This window comes from Cervus canadensis, chromosome 6 (genome assembly GCF_019320065.1).
Source record: "Cervus canadensis isolate Bull #8, Minnesota chromosome 6, ASM1932006v1, whole genome shotgun sequence".
Lineage (NCBI taxonomy): Eukaryota > Metazoa > Chordata > Mammalia > Artiodactyla > Cervidae > Cervus > Cervus canadensis.
In genome coordinates this window covers 52,028,291-52,043,198 of record NC_057391.1, presented here as the reverse complement: position 1 = coordinate 52,043,198, position 14,908 = coordinate 52,028,291, and the positions used below count along the sequence as shown (strand labels likewise).

At 37.0% G+C, this 14,908-nt stretch overlaps 1 protein-coding gene across 5 annotated transcripts in view; it reads left to right on the top strand.

The window, feature by feature from the left end:
• UNC13C (unc-13 homolog C) overlaps window positions 1–14,908 on the top strand; it is a 646,481-nt gene that overhangs the window by 315,041 nt on the left and 316,532 nt on the right. The window lies entirely within an intron of this gene.

Genomic DNA, 14,908 nt, shown 5'->3' with positions numbered 1-14,908 from the left:
CCTGCCAATGCAGGAGACTCAGAAGACATGGGTTCAATCCCTGAGTCAGGGAGACCCGCCTGGAGATGGAAATGGCAATCCACTCCAATATTCTTGCCTGGAAAATTGCATGGACAGAGGTGCCTGGCAAACCACAGTCCACTGGGTCACAAAGAGTCGGATATGACTGAGCATGAGCATGCGCGTGCCTGCACGCACACATAGTTGATTAAATTGGATCCTTTTGAACGTCTGAAAATATTCAAATGGATGTTTTTTAATGTAAAGTTTTGGCTAAATGTTCACAATTAAGTAGATCCAAATCTAATTTTCAAGACATTTGAGTTTATGTTTTAATGATGAAAGGTTGTTACTATAATGAGGACCAAAGTCAAAGTAACAGAGGTGCTGTCGAGTGGCTTCTTGTGGTATTTCTTTTCTTTTTGAACTGCATCTCTTTGTATTTTCCATAACCTCCAGCCAAAGAATCCAGAGAGGTCTGACGTATACCCAAGATAACTGTTTATGAGTTCTTAAGCTCAATTGTTGTATTCCCGATAATTGGTTGAGCTTAGATTTAAGTGGAAAAGTTATTTGGAAGGCAGCCTTTCCTAAATTTCTTCTCTTTTTTTTAGCAATGCCTTGGTCATTTGTGCAGAAGTTTTCCACAAGCGTGTGCACTGTTGCTGTGTTGCTGATGTTTGGATTGAGAGGGATATTAGCTAATAGTATTTACCTTTATGATCACTGCTTCTGCTTCGAGTGTGGTATTCAGATAAGGTCTTATCAGGCAGTTGGTATAACTTCAGTTTGCTGCTGACTTTCCAATTATTGCTCCAGAGTTCCTCTAGAGAATAGCAGTTGTTCTTTTCTAGCAAAGAGTGAAGGGGAGAATTTAAGAGAAAGGTTACTTAAGTGCCTGTAAAAATTCATGCTGACTGATTCTGTTCTCTTGCCAGGGACAAATTCTGGCTATTTATTTTAACCCTTTGTCTCTGGCAAGAAATAATCATAAGCTCTTTAGAGGTCTCTTTGGAGGAAGGAATTTTTCATTGTTTTTTTTTTTTTTTCCTCCTTTTCAATTGAACTGGTGTGGGAAAGAGGAAAATATTGCACACATATTGTATATACATATGTCATTCATATATAAAAGATGTGCTTCCTAAAAGTCATTATAATATGAGAAAGTATATTTAAATTTTCTGATTAGCAAAGATTGAAAAGTGATAGTATTCAATACTAATGAATGTATAGAGAAACAGCTATAAGTGTAAGCACATATATGCTTTCTGCAGAATATTTTAGTAATGTGTGTATATGTTAGTTGCTCAGTCATTTCCAACTCTTTGAAACTGCATGGACTGCAGCCTACCAGGCTCTTCTGTCCATGGAGTTTTCTAGGCAAGAATACTGGAGTGGGTAGCCATTCCCTTCTCCAAGCCATCTTTCCAATACAGGGATCGAACCTGGGTCTCCTATTTTGCAAGCAGATATACAGATATGTGTAACTGACATAATTTCCAAACTAAAAAATCCACTGTTAATAATTTCTCAGACTAGAATATTTTTACAGTAGCACTACAGTAGTATATTGGAAGCCACTTAAATAGCCATCTACTATCTACTATAGGGGATGAATTCAATTAGGATACAGCATATAATTGAATATATCATATAATCATTAAAAAGAATGATGTACATGTGTATATGTCAGGATGGACACAATTTATAAAGGTACTAAATGGTGTGTGGAGTATGATCTTGCATTTGTAAAATTAAATGTAATTATATAGATCAAGTATCAAACCTTTTAAAGGTTAAAAACTAACATTAACAATATATTTCCATTAAAATATTGACAGTAACATTCAATGAGTGAAGTAGGGCACTGAATACAGTGTGATATAAATTGTTCTTATTGCAGTGGAAATTGGTAGAGGATGCTCCGTCTTTGTGAAAAAACAATATAGTTTTAAAAGTTTTAAAGCATCCATGTATGTATACAGAGTGGCTATATAACAGTAATGATAACAAAATGGTTCATATTTTAAAGCACTGTTATCTTTTCAAAGCACTTTTATACTCATAAATTTTCTTTCCAAATCACTCATTGTGTTATTACAAAAAATATTTATTATTCTCTATCAGTTTCCTTTCCTCAAATAAGGAAATTAAATGATACACTCTAAAAAAATGCTTTTAGCATTAAAGAGTTTTATCTATGACAATGCAAATGTTAAGAGCTGTCAGGGAAGGACAAGCCAATGCTAAAAGGAGTACGAGAGAGAAGCAAAGAAATACTTTGAATTAAGCAACATATTTCTTTATGGCATTTTCTACATGAGTTTAGCATATATGCTGGTCATTTACCTGTTAGCTATAACATTTATTCCCTGCAATGTCTTTGGCATGCTCTTTATGTCAGGGAACTGAACTCTGAAGGCCAGATTTCCCTGCCGACTAGATTTGGCTGTGAGAAAGCATTGCCGTAAGATCAAAGGTGGGCGAATGGAAAAGCCAGAGCATGTTTTTTCCTTCCCTCTCTGCCTTGCAGAGCATCAACATAATGCCTGAGTCTCTTCCATGTTTCGGTCTCCTGCTGGATGGGACTTTCCTCTGTGGTTTCAGTTCCTATCTATCTTTTCCCCCTTGTGTGAACCTTTCCACTGTTGGTGGGAATGCAAAATGGTGCAGCTGCTATGGAAAAGTTTGGAATTTACTCAAAAATTTGAAAATAAAACTAGCATATAATTCAGCAATCTGACTTCTGGGCATATATCCAAAAGAATTGAAATCAGAATCTCAAGGAGTTATTAGTACTTCCACATTCAGTGTTATTCACAATAGCCAGGATGTGGAGACAGCCTCACTGTCCAACGACAGGTGAGTGAATGAAGAAAATGTGATGTGTGCATACAATGTGATGTTATTCATCCTTACAAAGGAAGGAAATTCTACAATATGTGTAGGAAGGATGAACTTTAAGGTGTTATGCTAAGCCAGTTACAAAAAGACAAATACTGCATTATTCCACTTTTATGAGATATCTGAAATAGTAACAGAATCATAGACCAAAATGATAGTTTTGGAGGCTATAGAGAGTGAGAAGTGGGAGTTTACTAATCAACAGGCACAGAGTTTCAAATAAGTAAGAGAAGTTTGAGGATCTGCTATACACTGTGTACTTACACCCAACAATACTGTTCAGTTCAGTTCAGTTGCTGAGTCGTGTCCAACTCTGCAACCCCATGAATCACAGCACGCCAGGCCTCCCTGTCCATCAGCAACTCCCAGAGTCCACCCAAACCCACGTCCATCCAGTCGGTGATGCCATCCAGCCATCTCATTTTTTGTCATCCCCTTCTCCTCCTGTCTCCAATCCCCCCCAATATCAGGGTCTTTTCCAATGAGTCAACTCTTCACATGAGGTAGCCAAAGTATTGGAGTTTCAGCTTCAGCATCAGTCCTTCCCATGAATACCCAGGACTGATTTCCTTTAAGATGGACTGGTTGGATCTCCTTGCAGTCCAAGGGACTCTCAGGAGTCTTCTCCAACACCACAGTTCAAAAGCATCAATTTTTCAGTGCTCAGCTTTCTTCACAGTCCAACTCTCACATCCATACATGACCACTGGAAAAACCATAGCCTTGACTGGACGGACCTTTGTTGGCAAAGTAATGTCACTGCTTTTTAATACGCTATCTAGGTTGGTCATAACTTTCCTTCCAAGGAGTAAGCATCTTTTATTTTCATGGCTGCAGTCACCATCTGCACTGATTTTGGAGCCCAAAAAAATAAAGTCTGACACTGTTTCCCCATCTGTTTGCCATGAAGTGATGGGACCGGATGCCATGATCTTAGTTTTCTGATTGTTGAGCTTTAAGCCACCTTTTTCACTCTCCTCTTTCCCTTTCATCAAGAGGCTTTTTAGTTCCTCTTCACTTTCTGCCATAAGGGTGGTGTCATCTGCATATCTGAGTTTATTGATATTTCTCCCGGCAATCTTGATTCCAGCTTGTGCTTCTTCCAGCCCAGCATTTCTCATGATGTACTCTGCATATAAGTTAAATAAGCAGGGTGACAATATACAGCCTGGACGTACTCCTTTTCCTATTTGGAACCAGTTTGTTGTTCCATGTTCACTTCTAACTGTTGCTTCCTGACGTGCATACAGGTTTCTCAAGAGGCAGGTCAGGTGGTCTGGTATTCCCACCTCTTTCAGAATTTTCCACAGTTTATTGTGATCCACACGGTCAAAGGCTTTGGCATAGTCAGTAAAGTAGAAATAGATGTTTTTCTGGAATTCTCTTGCTTTTTCGATGATCCAGCAGATGATGGCAACAATACTGTACCTTACCCTTAAAATTTTGTTGAGGAGAAAAAAAAAATCTAATTCCCTAGTGGCTCAGTGGTAAAGAATCCACCTTCAGTGCAGAAGACATGGAGACATGGGTTCACTCCCTGAGTTGTGAAGATACCCTGGAGAAGGAAATAGCAACCCACTCTGGTATTCTTGCCTTGGTAATCTCGTGGACAGAGGATCCTGATGGGCTACAGTCCATGGAGTCGCTAAAGAGTCGGACATGACTGAGTGGCTACTGTTATTGAAATACTCCGGTACTATCATAAAGACAGACGTATAGATCAATGGAAAAAGAAGAGAGACCCCTGATAAAAATTTTCATCTAAAACACTTTTAGTAGTTGAATAAAATTTTACTATATCAGTATGCATCAAGTATTTAATTTTCAGTGTTTTGATAATTAGGCTAACTAAAATTTTCCCTATTTTAGAAATTTGCAGTAACTTGTCCTTTGCTATTAAAGCAAAATATATGTTTGAATTATGTAATTAGCTATATTAGTTAGCTAGTCTAGTTAAAGCCTTCTAAGTGCCCAGCATAGTTCTGTTTTTTATATATTTAATCATGTTTAAAAGGTTATTATTGATGTTCTATAATAGTTTTATAGATTGGCCTTGAAGGCCCAATGTAATCACATAACTTGCCTAAAACCATATTGCTAGTAAGTGGCTCAAATGGAGTTTAAATCAGGGAGATCTTTTTTTCAAGTTGGTTATGTTATTACTCCATTATGGCTATGAACATTGGCTTGAAAGTAAAATGAATAAGACAACTTATCATATAAATCATAGACCTTGGGATATCAGAGGTAGAGTAAGACAACCATAAAGCAATGGCAACATATGCTGTTCCGGCTCATTACAGTTACATTATCTTTTGCCCTAGGTGAGTGATGATACTTTCATGATTATCTGGGTCATGGGGATCTTTTTTGTATAGTTATTCTTTTCTTGCCACCTCCTGTTAATATCTTTTGCTTCTGTTATGTCCGTACCATTTCTGTCCTTTATTGTGCCCATCTTTGCATGAAATTTTCCCTTGGTATCTCTAATTTTCTTGAAGAGATCTCTAGTCTTTCCCATTCTATTGTTTTCCTCTATTTCTTTGCATTGATCACTAAGGAAGACTTTCTTATCTCTCCTTGCTATTCTTTGGAACTCTGCATTCAAATGGATATATCTTTCCTTTTTTCCTTTGCTTTTGGCTTCCCTTCTTTTCACAGCTATTTGTAAGGCCTCTTCAGACAACCATTTTGCTTTTTTGCATTTCTTTTTCTTGGGGATGGTCTTGATCCCTGCCTCCTATACAGTGTCAGGAACCTCTGTCCATAGTTCATCAGGCACTGTGTCTATCAGATCTAATCCCTTGAATCTATTTGTCACTTCCACTGTATAATAGTAAGGGATTGATTTAGGTCATACTTGAATGATCTTCAGGTTTTCCCTACTTTCTTCAATTTAAGTCTGAATTTGGCAATAAGGAGAAGCATCGCTATGAACAAAGCTAGTGGAGGTGATGGAATTCCAGTTGAGCTGTTTCAAAACCTAAAAGATGATACTGTGAAAGTGCTGCACTCAATATGCCAGCAAATTTGGAAAACTCAGCAGTGGCCACAGGACTGGAAAAAGTCAGTTTTCATTCCAGTCCCAAAGAAAGGCAATGCCAAGAATGCTCAAACTACTGCACAGTTGCTCTCATCTCACACGCTAGTAAAGTGAAAGTGAAGTTGCTCAGTCATGTCTGACTCTTTGCGGCCACGTGGACTGTAGCCCACCAGGCTCCTCTGTCCATGGGATTCTCCAGGCAAGAATACTGGAGTGGGTTGCCATTTCCTTCTCCAGGGGATCTTCTCGACATAGGGATTGAACCCAGGTCTCCCACATTGCAGGCAGACACTTTAACCTCTGAGCCACAAAGGAAGCCTCACACATGCTAGTAAAGTAGTGCTCAAAATTCTCCATGCCAGGCTTCAATAGTATGTGAACCGTAAACTTCCAGATGTTCAAGCTGGATATTTTTTTTCATTTATTTTTATTAGTTGAAGGCTAATTACAATATTGTAGTGGTTTTTGTCATACATTGACATGAATCAGCCATGGATTTACAAGTGTTAAAGGCAGAGGAACCAGAGATCAAATTGCCAACATCTGCTGGATCATTGAAAAAGCAAGAGAGTTCCAGAAAAACATCTACTTCTACTTTTTTGACTATGCCAAAGCCTTTGACTGTGTGCATCACAACAAACTGTGGAAAATTCTTCAAGAGATGGGAACAACAGACCACCTGACCTGCCTCTTGATAAATCTGTATGCAGGTCAGGAAGCAACAGTTAGAACTGGAAATGGAAAAACAGACTGGTTCCAAATAGGGAAAGGAGTACATCAAGGCTGTATATTGTCACCCTGCCTATTTAACTTATATGCAGAGTACATCATGAGAAACGCTGGGCTGGATGATGCACAAGCTGGAATCAACATTGCTGCAGGAAATATCAATAACCTCAGATATGCAGATGATACCACCCTTATGGCAGAAAGTGAAGAACTAAAAAGCCTCCTGATGAAAGTGAAAGAGGAGAGTGAAAAAGTTGGCTTAAAACTCAATATTCAAAAAACTAAGATCATGGCACCTGGTCCCATCACTTCATGGCAAATAGATGGGGAAACAATGAAAAGAATGACAGGCTTTATTTTGGGAAGCTCCAATATGACTGCAGATGGTGACTGTAGCCATGAAATTAAAAGATGCTTGCTCCTTGGAAGAAAATTTATGATTAACTTAGACGGCATATTAAAAAGCAGAGACATTACTTTGCCAACAAAGGTCCATCTAGTCAAAGCTTTGGTTTTTCCAGTATTCATGTATGGATGTGAGAGTTAGACTATAAAGAAAGCTGAGCACTGAAGAATTGATGCTTTTGAACTGTGGTGTTGGAGAAGACTCATGAGAGTCCCTTGGACTGCAAGGAGATCCAACCAGTCCATCATAAAGGAGATCAGTCCTGAATATTCATTGGAAGGGCTGATGCTGAAGCTGAAACTCCAATACTTTGGCTACCTGATGTGAAGAGCTGACTCATTTGGAAAGACCCTGATGGTGGGAAAGATTGAAGGCAGGAGGAGAAGGGGACGACAGAGGATGAGATGGTTGGATGGCATCACCAACTCACTGGGTATGAGTTTGAGTAAACTCTGGGAGTTGGTTATGGACAGAGAAGCCTGGCATGCTGCAGTCTATGGGGTCACAAAGAGTCAGACAAGACTGAGCCACTGAACTGAACTGACTATCTTTTGCCCTACAGATCATTGACATGCAGTTTCTTTATCTTTGGACAATTTAAAACAAAATGCATGTCACCATTTAAAGAAAAGTCAGATTTAGAAAGATAATGCCTTGAATCCAATGTCCAATAAATGTCAAACATTTTTCCTAAGTGAATCTTTTCCCCAACGTCAAACACATGGTTAATTTTCAGCTATACCAGTAGCCACTAATTGGAATATGCACATTTGTAATAGTTAAAATAATAAAGAAGAGTATGATTTCTTTGACCAATGATATTTTCTTATATTTTTGGTAAATTATTTTTTTCATATCTAATTGCTCTAGTGCTAGGGACTGGAAAAAAATGTTTTTTAGGGAATTTTCATACAGAGGTGATCTTTAATCAGGTATTGAGAGGCAGGTAGATGTTCATCAGGTAGAGGACTAGGGAAAAGACATCCTTGCCCTATGAAACACAACGAAAAAAATGTCTGAGCTGGTAAAATGTATGGTGAACCAAGGGAGGTGGTGAGTAGAAACCACCCTTATTGCACAAAATCTTATACTCACACTCATTTATGTTTCTCCTAATTTTTGAGACAGTAATTTGATCCTTCTGTTTTCTATATATGTCGTTGCTTTTTTAAAAAATTATATTTGGCATATAAATTTAAGGAACAGCAGGTTGATTTGATACATGTATACTATAATATGGTTGCCATTGTAGCATTAACTAGCTCCTCTATCACATATCATGATTATCATTACCTTTTTGTCATGGGTATAATTAAGATCTAATCTAAGCAGATTTGATGATTATAATATAATATCATTGCCTGTATTCATTATACTGTGCGTTCGATCTTTAGGACTCATTTAGCTACTATTTTGTACTCTTAAATATCATCTCTCCTATTTCCCCATCTTCTAGATCCCTGGTAAGCACTATTCTTTCTAGTTTGTTTTCTAGATTTCACATATAAGTGATCTTATGGACCTTTCTGTTTTCTGATCTCTCTCCCTAAGTGGTCTCTCTCTTCACAGCAAAATAGACACGAAGAATTTTTCTCAATAAGCAAATTTCTTACTTTTATGACTTTAACAAAACTAATATTTTATCATCTTTTTTCTTTCTTTTTTTTTTTTAAATTCTCTTTCTGAGAGTTGCTTGTGTATAGAAACACTACCAATTCTTGTATGTTGACTTTGTATCCTGCTAGTTTTAATAAGGGCATTTATCATTATACAGTTCTCTTCTAGAACTGCTATTGCTGCTCTGTATTTTCATTTGCTTTTTTTTTTCCATTTATTTTTATTAGTTGAAGGCTAATTACTTTACAATATTGTAGTGGTTTTTGCCATACATTGACATGAATCAGCCATGGATTTACATGTATTCCCCATCCCGATCCCCCCTCCCACCTCCCTCTCCATCCCATCCCTCTGGGTCTTCCCAGTGCACCAGCCCTGAGCACCCGTCTCATGCATCCAACCTGGGCTGGTGATCTGTTTCACCCTTGATAGTATACTTGTTTCAATGCTGTTCTCTCAGAACATCACACCCTCGTCTTCTCACACAGAGTCTAAAAGTCTGTTCTGTACGTCTGTGTCTCTTTTTCTGTTTTGCATATAGGGTTATTGTTACCATCTTTCTAAATTCCATATATATGCATTAGTATACTGTATTGGTCTTTATCTTTCTGGCTTACTTCATTCTGTATAATGGGCTCCAGTTTCATCCATCTCATTAGAACTGATTCAAATGAATTCTTTTTAATGGCTGAGTAATATTCCATGGTGTATATGTACCACAGCTTCCTTATCCATTCGTCTGCTGATGGGCATCTAGGTTGCTTCCATGTCCTGGCTATTATAAACAGTGCTGCGATGAACATTGGGGTGCATGTGTCTCTTTCAGATCTGGTTTCCTCAGTGTGTATGCCCAGAAGTGGGATTGCTGGGTCATATGGCAGTTCTATTTCCAGTTTTTAAGGAATCTCCACACTGTTCTCCATAGTGGCTGTACTAGTTTGCATTCCCACCAACAGTGTAAGAGGGTTCCCTTTTCTCCACACCCTCTCCAGCATTTATTACTTGTAGACTTTTGGATAGCAGCCATCCTGACTGGCATGTAATGGTACCTCATTGTGGTTTTGATTTGCGTTTCTCTGGTAATGAGTGATGTTGAGCATCTTTTCATGTGTTTGTTAGCCATCTGTATGTCTTCTTTGGAGAAATGTCTGTTTAGTTCTTTGGCCCATTTTTTGATTGGGTCATTTATTTTTCTGGAATTGAGCTTCAGGAGTGCTTGTATATGTTTGAGATTAATTCTTTGTCTGTTGCTTCGTTTGCTATTATTTTCTCCCAACCTGAGGGCTGTCTTTTCACCTTGCTTATAGTTTCCTTTGTTGTGCAAAAGCTTTTAAGTTTCATTAGGTCCCATTTGTTAATTTTTGCTTTTATTTCCAATATTCTGGGAGGTGGGTGATAGAGGATCCTGCTGTGATTTATGTCAGAGAGTGTTTTGCCTGTGTTCTCCTGTAGGAGTTTTATAGTTTCTGGTCTTACATTTAGATCTTTAATCCATTTTGAGTTTATTTTTGTGTATGGTGTTAGAAAGTGTTCTAGATTCATTCTTTTACAAGTGGTTGACCAGTTTTCCCAGCACCACTTGTTAAAGAGGTATTTTATCATCTTTAATGTCAAATAATACTTAAAACAGCTATTAAAATAGGTTTATCTGTAGTATTATTTCTTGTGAAGGAAACATTAGAGATAAAAAGAGAACAAAGGGCTTTGAGGTATTAATGATCCAATTGTAGGGCTGTAAGGTGGGGCAGGAAAATTGGTGTATCATATAAGATTGATGTATCTTTGTCCTTTGGTTCTCAGATCTATTACAGTAGTAGAATAGATCTACAACATCCGATTACTGCATAGAAAACCATCAGAGAAACTTAAACAAAAGGAATATGTTGAGGACTGGTGTTTTTTTATTTATTTCTTTTTTTTTGTCAATTCAGATTCCCGTAATTAAATGGCCTTGATAAATGTAATAGGAAAAGTCACTGTTCACTGGCACTGGTTTTGAACTTAGAGTTTGTCTATCTGCTCTAATGCAATTGAAAGATAATAGGATTAGGGCTCCTGATTCAATAACAAGACACCTATACTGTGATGGAAGTGGGTTACATAATTCATAATAAATCATTGAGAGGAAATGTGTGCATCAAGTGTCTCACATATTTCCATTTGGTGGGTCAGAGTTTAAGGAATTAAGCTGTAACTAGAGAATTTAATTACTGTTTGAAAGGCTGCTGCTGCTTTGCCTCTGGATAGCTCTTGCAAGTTTCTGGCTGATGATTTTTTCAATCAATTCCCTGCCTTTCAGCTTGAGCTGAAAGAGATTATTTATAATTGTTAGATTTTTTAAAATACAATTTTGTTGATTATAACAGGAAAAGATAAAGACTAAAAAAAATTTCACTAATCTTACCACCTATATTTTGAATATAACCTTACAGATTGTTTCAATGCATATGTATGTATATAAACTCACATTTATATATACCTTTAATATCTATCTTATGTGTCTATTAACAAAATTTTATACAATGACATTTAAAATATTATAGAAATTTCATTTACTATACTTAAAATATATAGCTAGAATTTTACAGATTCTTAAAGAATATGATTTTAATTGCAACTTCATTTACTATTGTTTTTTTTCTTGGTATAGTTGCCGTGTGAGATTATTTTAGTTGCTTCATTATAACTAGTTCAACTATAGATACAGTTCTTATTTTTGAATGACTCTTTGCTCATATACTACTTTCATGACTTCCCATCAGAGGATGACTGTTTGAGCAAGAGCTTGTTGTTCTATTGAAATCAGGCTTTATTGGCTTTATGAAATTCATGAGCATCTCTTTAGGTAAAAATCCTTCTCAGAATAGGTTAAACTTTGATAACTTGGGTTTGGGGTTTATTTTTGTTTGGTTTTTTAATTTGCTTTTTGTCTTTGTTTTGCTTTAATTATAGGAGATATGTATTTGGACTATATCCAGGAAACTAAATCTAAAAAAAAAAAAAATTGCAGTGAGACCATTTGAAAATTTAGTATAAGTAATTATAAAGAAATTAGCCTTTTGGATGGTTGCCAAAAGAAAATTGGCCAAATAGTGATTGGCAGTGCAGAGATTAGGGTACCTGCAAATTGAAAACAGAAATAAAGACAAAACAGAACATAAACACACATAATAATCCTGAGTTCCAAAGAGTGAAATGCTTTGCTTTAATTTCGGAAAGAATAAAATAACTTATTCCCATGGAAACAAAGCCATTCCTGTCTCTAATAATGAAAAAACATAAAATTGGGCATATTAATTACTCTTTAAGATGCACATTCTTTTTAGTTAAGAAAAAAGTACGATGCAAATTGTCCTAACAGTACTTACTTTATTTACCAAGAGTTTGTGAAGCAAAATATCTTATTCTCCTCTTATAGGAAAGGCAAGTTACAAGCTGGTGAATTAAGACAGGAATCTTTGTCAGCTAATTAATCAGGGTGGAAATGATCTAATAGAGTAAGATTTAATGGAGTTATGTGTGATAGATTTTTCTCTTGTGTGTAAAAAATCTTTCTGTCAGATTTTCCTATATGAGCATACAGTTTCCCATCCAAATAATAAACCTTTGTATTTTCATAAAAGTCAAAGTTTGTGAAACACATGCTAAATAGTTAAGGAATGACATAAAACACAGCAAGTATAAAAATAGTAAGAGTTAATAATTAAACATTTTAAACCATTTTGTATAGAATCAAACAAAATGAACTTGGTAGATTTTTAAATTATTTTCCCACTGATTCAGTTAGAATTTTATTAAACTTCTTATTAAGCCATGATGGTAGCTTAGTCAAAAAGAGATTTATTTCATTCAACAAGAATTCCAGGTATAGGCGTTTGAGAGCTAGTATGGAGAAGGAAATAGCAACCCTGTCCAGCATTGCCTGAGATATCTCATGGACAGAGGAGCCTGGTGAGCTACAGTCCGTGGGGTTGCAAAGAGTCAGACACAACTGAGCAACCAAACAACAACAGCAGTAACTCTATTATCCCTTCAAAGTGAAAAGCTTAATCTATGTTCCTCATTTATCATCTTCCGTGGAAGATGTTCTATATCCATGTTCCAGAGGAATAAAAAAAGAAAATAGAAGAGACAGAGCCAGAAGACTTTTGCTTATATCTCATTGTAGAACTGTGTCAAGTGGTCATCTCTAGTTTCAGGGGAGACTAGGATATTGCACAGAAGCAGGAAAGGGAAGGAGGGCTTGAAAAATTATTGGCTAACTGAACTTATGGTATCTGTCACCTTCCACCTCTTTGAGCAGTCAGTATTTATTCATGATATTTCCATCTCTGTATGTACTTTAAACATAATGGATCCATCCTCTGTCTTCCAAGGTAGGTAGTCCCCAAATTACATCCAGTTACTGGGTTTAGTATGAAGTCTAGGCTCTTTGGGTAATCTCTTTATCACCTCCAGGTTTGGTTCTTTGTCATTCCTAAGTCTATAAATTAAAGATACATCATCTTCTTCTAATATCTCCAGTGTATTAGTATAAAGAGGAAAGAAATTAGGATAAAAGCAGTTTATCCTAAAAAAAAAAAAAAAAAGTCTCATTCAGTAACAGGGAACAAGGGAAGCATATGACTGTCAGTGGTACATAGCAAATATAGAGTCCTGCTCAGCAGGTTACTCAGGATTTCCTGATACTAGCAACAGAAGTCATTCCTTGGCTAGCCAATCTGGCAGGCCTTAGCACTTCTTGGTGAATTTCTTTTATATATTTTCTCCAAGTCCTTGGTTCTACATCTGGGGGGGCCTTCCTTGACCAATGTGCCAATGCCTGCATTCTACACAGATGCTGTGTAAAATGAAAGTAAATGAAAGAGGGCTCTAAAAAGATTTAAAAGGCATTGTGTATCTACAAAACCATAAATTGGGACCATCCTAGGAAATCCAGGTTTATGGTCTTCCTAGCTGGGAAGAGGTTCTACTTGGAGTCCACTTCCTACTGCTGTGAGTTCAAGGACCCAGAAATTACTTCAAATAAAGCCTGTAGCAACCCTGGGGCACATTTAAAAGTACCATGCCCTGGAAGTTTTATCAGACTTCCAGGAGGTGAGCTTCAAGACAATTTTTAAGTAACCACATACCCCTGGAATATTTACCTCATTATCACTGGCTCCTTTGTTCTGACCAATTCCTCTCTCTTAACCTAATGGCTGCTGCCTGCCCCTACCCCTATAACCCCTGCCTATAGCCCTGTAACCCTGTATGCCAGGGTGCAGCACCATTCATCTGATCTTTTCCATTAAGTTCCCTTTCATTGTCACTTAGAGACTTCCTAAAGAAAGGTGTTTGAAATACCCTGGGGTAACAGTTTTATCTATTTTTGAAGCTGCACTCAGAAACCTCTGCTTGTATGCATACATTTTGTATACAGAAGCAGCTGGCAGTCCTCAACCTGTGTAGTTCCAAATTGTGATATTCTCAGTTGTGTGGGACACAAGCAGAGTGACCTCTTTCAGAATAGCTGTGTTCCCTTGCATCTCTGCTTAGAGGAGTCGAGCTATAGTTTGAGTGCATCTCTATCTACCACAGTACATTTGTGAAAGCAGCAAGACTTAATGAGCATATGCCAATATTCTGAATTTTACTCATACCATTCATACTAATAAAAAAGTTTGAGTTGGTATGTGGTCACGATTCCAAAGTATAGCAAACAACAGTTTGACCAGCTGCTTTGCTATTGCACTCCAAAATGCAGTGGCTCTGAAGCCTGAGGTAATTAAACCTTCAATGCTTGCCCTCATCATCTCCTCCACAAAGTCAATTCCACATTTTAAGTTCTATTATTGTAGCTCTCTTCATTCTTTGTAAACTATTACATTATTCATTATTGTTCATTGCAGCCAACAGAGCCCACTCTAGTTTATGCAGGAAAAAAAATTATTTCATAGACTCAGATTGCTCAAGAATTTTTGGAGAGGCCAGAGGCCAGCCTCTAAATCAACTGTGCAAAAACAATGTCCAATTATATCATGAGGCTTCTTTGAAAAAAAAAAAAAAAAAAAACACACACACAATTGCCACTATTGATCAATTATTTGTCCCTCAGTACTAAATACCAGAGACTGTATGACAAAGTGTTAAAGACCACCACCCTTGTTGCTAAAAGAATTAAACCCCACAATACAACCACTGCCTCACTTTGTTCAATTTGAATTCAG